Source organism: Amblyomma americanum, chromosome 2, assembly GCF_052857255.1.
Source record: "Amblyomma americanum isolate KBUSLIRL-KWMA chromosome 2, ASM5285725v1, whole genome shotgun sequence".
Classification (NCBI taxonomy): domain Eukaryota; kingdom Metazoa; phylum Arthropoda; class Arachnida; order Ixodida; family Ixodidae; genus Amblyomma; species Amblyomma americanum.
In genome coordinates, this window is record NC_135498.1 from 30493959 (window position 1) to 30498904 (window position 4946).

The 4946-nt window shown below is 47.9% G+C and overlaps 1 long non-coding RNA gene across 1 annotated transcript; it reads right to left on the minus strand.

Annotated features, from left to right (window-relative positions):
- Positions 1–591: 591 nt before the first annotated feature.
- LOC144120919 (uncharacterized) lies at positions 592–4649 on the minus strand. The gene is made up of 4 exons (XR_013312501.1): positions 4261–4649; positions 3836–3989; positions 3535–3657; positions 592–876 (listed from the first exon to the last, which is right to left on the minus strand). It is a non-coding gene; the product is annotated as an uncharacterized LOC144120919 (long non-coding RNA).
- Positions 4650–4946: the final 297 nt, after the last annotated feature.

Sequence of the window (4946 nt, forward strand, 5' to 3'; positions counted from 1 at the left end):
TTTAGTGTGGTGGCTGTGAAGGCTTATATTATAGCGCTGTAGGGGCGTGCGTTGACGATGATGACACGAGCTCAAAGAATGGCACCTGCACCCTATCGCTTGCAAAATGTGAACTATAAGACACGGAAGTAAGTCAATGTCAGCTGCAGCGGGCTTGCTCCGCAATAAAATAAATATCGGATAATGAAATGAAGTGATAGGTCAAAAGTAGTTTTTAGAAGAGCAGAACAAAAGTAAGAGAAGGTGTGAAAAAACTCACTCAAGAAAGGGAAAGTTGAGTCCTCGATCCTGGCAAGCCAGCTCCAAGGGGGAGACAGCTTCAAGGAGACGAAGGCACGGCAGCAGTCTGCGAGAACAAACAGAACAAAAACAATAAAACAAGCAAGACTAACAAAATTGAACCAAATACTGGAAACTACCCAAAATATGAAAGGCGTAAAAGTGTAAGAAAGTTGGCTGCCAACATGTTGTACAAAGAAGAATTCACGATACAATAAAAGAAAACAGAAGAGAGGATGAGTCCTATCAATAGCTAATCAGTGTGGCCTAACACAGAAAACCAGAGTCCGAAATCTGTTTGCTCACTTTCAGGCAGACACTCAAGTCCTCGACGCTCAGCCTGGCGTCGTTGATGGCCGAGAACAGCTGGCGGAGGCAGCGCCATACGCCACGCCGGCAGAAGCTCGGAGCTGGCACACTGGAGCCCTTGAGGCAGCGACGACTGTCCGGGAGCAGCAGGCCACCGCATTGACGCACCAGACGCGCTGACCGGGGGGCCTCGTGTTGACGGGAAGCAGCGGCGTGGAAACCGTTGGTGTCCACGTCCAGGCGATGGGTCTCGAGAAGGAGACAACGAAGCTCGCTTGCCGCGTTGCACTGCCGACGATTGGAACGTTGTGCACATATGCCAAGTCGTCGTGCAACGTCGGGTTGGTTGGTTGGTTGGTTGGCCTCAAAGATAGATGGCACATACCCACTACGGGGGAGTGGCCAAGACACAGGCGGTGAATTGATGGAAACAGGAGCGTGTAGAGGTGGAGGGAGAAGGGGGGAGGGAGTAGTAATTGGGTAAGGCTGACAGATTTGACGACGAAACGTCAGGGGTCCTGTTAACTGGGAGATCGAAGCCTGCACAATGGCTTTATGTGCAAATATGAATTAACACATGAAATGTTTCATTTGCACTCACTGAGAGCGGGAAGGAAAAAAAAATCAGAATGAGAGTCACTACGTTTCTAGAAGGAAATTTTGCACAGTAGAGCGTGCACTCATGTTGCTTCATCCAAGCAAAGAAGCGCCAATGGAAAGAACAACCGCAGAGGACACAGGCAGGCCCAACTGGTGAAACTGAATTTGTAATAGGCGCCTCCTCAAAGAAGAGAAGTGGCGGCAGAACAGCAGGAAGTGATCTATTGTCTCAGGTAAGGCACAAAGAGGGCAGAGAGGGGAAACTGCCAGAGGAGGTATATGTTAAGGTAGGGAGTTAGCAGAGGAACCAGGCAAGGCAAACGCGTGAAAGAGACCTCCGGTCTGCGCGAGTGCCAGTATTTGCTACTCCAAGGATGCAGAAGATGCTGATATTCGGGAGATGATGTAATAGCAGAGACAGCAAATTCCTGAAATATTGTGCAGGTGCAAAACCTCATCGCAGCTGCATATGCACAGGTTGGCAGGACAGCAAAAATTGGGCCGCAGAGAGAAGTACTTGCAAATGAATCTGCAACCTCATTTAAGTGAAAGCCCATGTGCTCCGGTACTTAAATCAACCTAACCGAATTTAGATGGAGATGGATCAGGAGCCTAAAGTGGATTAGTGCCCGAGACTCAGTGGGTGAGGATAATGAAGAGCAAATGAACAGAGTTCGTCATAACCATGACTTGGGAAACGGTATATTCTATCTTACGTAAGGCTAAGATTACTGCTAATAATTCGACCAGATAAATTGGAGTGAAGCCAGGAAGATGGAGAGAAAAGGACCGACCCAGTGAATCTGAAAAAATGCCCGCACCTGCCTTTTCGCGATCCTGAGAGGCATCGGAGAATATGAGAAGGAAAGAGCCTGAGGTGGTTCTGCAACAAACCGTGAACGAGAGGAAAGGGCTGCATCTTTTCATTTAATGGAAAAATGTCATCAAATGCAATGTGGACAGAAGGAGCGATATAATACATCTGGCGGACATCTGGGAAATGAATGTTTAAGGGATCTAGGAGAGACTGCATGAAAAATATCGGCAGAGTGTGGAAACGAGACCAGGTGGCGTCAAAAAAGACTGCAGGTTGACTGAGAAATATTATACTGCAGCCATGAAGAGGTGAGTCGCAAATGTCTGGTTTTTGCTTTTACTATCGCTGCGTCGCCTTTCTCTTCCAAGCTCATGACACAAGTATCGTTGGTTTCATTTCCTAATCTTTCCTATTTCATCCGATCTTGTGCACTACCTCAAGACACAAAAAAGCACAATGACCATCTCTATACACTTCAATAGAAAAATTGAAAGGCTAAATTTTTTAATGTACTGGTGAGACGCGTAAGGAATAATGGAAGGCAGGGAAAGACGATTCGAAGTGTTCAAATAGAGACTGTAGTATTTTAAAAAAGGAATAACCTTGCATGCCTCAAAAGAGCCGAACTGGCGTCCACCTTGCCTGGTCAAGAGGCCCCCTTGAAAGTATGCAAAGGTAACTATTTAGCAAATATAGGTGATCAGGAATGACTCCACCAATGCGAAGGCTTGTTTGTTTTTGAATTGAAGAATTTGCAATAAATGACTGACAGCCATTTGGATAAAATCGAGGAGCAGTTTTTAAACTAACGAGAAACTTCGAGGTAAATGACCATACGTGCACAAATTACGATGAAAGGCAAAATCTAAGAAATAAAAAGGGAACCGCCTTTAAACCGTAAAGGTACTAACGACATGTTTGCTGGGAGGAAAGTATTTGTGGATGTCAAAAATATCACGCACACAAAAATAATGCTTGGTGTCTGAATCAAGCGAATATAATTGCCTGCAGTGCAGGTGCGATATATGTAAGACGGGTAAGAATTTGTTTAGGTGTAGAATTCTAGAGTGCGTGCCCACAAATAAATGCACTAGCTGCAGCAGGATTGGGCGAAATTAGTGTACACATAGGTAACTGGTAGCAAAATGACTAAACAAGAGACATAACAGTGCGAAACAACTAATTTATATTTGAATGAAGTGCGAACAGTACAAGTGTTATGTGGTCTCTCAACTGTTGTAGACTCATAAGACAGATTTGTATTGCTAGATAAAGCTCCTGTGGAGCGAGGCTGCATCACACGCGAGGCAAGTAGGGAATATCTGGCATGGTGCACGGATGCCGGATAGGACCGGAGATCTGAGCTCGTACTTAATGAACGAGCTCCGAGAACCAAAGCCGGCATATCTGCAAAGACAAGTGGAAAGGATGGATGTCGTGCGCGTGCTATAGAGGTGTCCGACGGGCACACTACACTTCCTTTACTGTTGGGAGTGAACGTGACGCACGCCATGCGAGCTTCGACTCACCACCACATTGCTGGTGTCAAGACAGCTCAGGGGGAAACGGCGAGGCCGGCGCTTTCATCTGGAGCCATGTCACTTTGGACGCCGTAGTGGAGGGCTGGGGTTGCGATACCACTTGCGATGACACTGCACAGAACATGGGTATTTTTGTATTTCTACTCTATCTAAACAAGGGCGCCGTGAACGGGATCGATCCCGCGACCTTGGAGTCAGTAGCTAAACGCCAAAACAACTAAGCCACCCCGGCGGGTTTTTCTGGTTTCTTAAGTCACAGTTCTCTTTATAGAAAACACAGAAAACTTACAGTTGGAGTTACCGGAAGCACAGCGTTTTCAGCGGCAGGCAGCAGCATATGCGAGGCAAGGAGGTAATATCTTGCGCGGTGCATGGATGCCGAACCAAAACAGAGATCCGAGCTTGCACTTGCCGAGTCGTCTGCCTGCTTTCCGTGTGCATATCTGCAAAAATAAAAAGAAGCTTCTCGAAGCCAACCGCGGATGTCGTGAACATTCGGAGGCGTCCGAGAGTCACCCTGCACACCGGCTGTACTGTCGAGAGCAAACGTGGCGTATACCACGTTAACTTTGAATATGCTGCATCCTCCGGCCCCTTAGAGCGGCACTTGGTGCCGATACAGCCTTAAGGGGTGCCGGCTTCATCTGCAGCCATGTTAGTCTTCTCGTTTCAATAAGTCGTGGTCCTGCTTATCGAAAACGCAGAAAACCTTACGATGCGATGCAGTGTAGCGCAGTCGAAGCCTTCGACAGTACAGCGTTCTTGGCAGGAGGCAGCAGCATGTGCAAGGCAAGGAGGGAATATCTTCCGCGGTGCATGGATGCCGAGCCAAGACCAGAGATCCGAGCTTGCACTTGCTGAGTCGGCTCCGTGCTTTCCGTGTGCAGGGGAGACCCTAGGTGGGCACATCTGCAAAGAAAAAAAGAAGCTTCACCAAAGGCAACCGCGGATGTCGTGAACATTCGGAGGCGTCCGAGAGTCACCCTGCACACCGGCTGTACTGTCGAGAGCAAATGTGGCGTATACCACGTTAACTTTGAATATGCTGCATCCTCCGGCCCCTTAGAGCGGCACTTGGTGCCGATACAGCCTCAGGGGGTGCCGGCTTCATCTGCAGCCATGTTAGTCTTCTCGTTTCAATAAGTCGTGGTCCTGCTTATCGAAAACGCAGAAAACCTTACGATGCGATGCAGTGTAGCGCAGTCGAAGCCGTCGACAGTCAAGAAAAAGAAGGCTTGTTCCAACGCACTGGCTTAACACGTTAAAAACACGGAGCATGATATCGCTTGGGAAGAAGCGGCAATTATCGGCCGTGAGAAAAACTGGATGTCACGCCAATATCTGGAGTCTTTGTTTATCCAGACAACAGATCAGACGCTCAACCGTAACATCGGCAATCT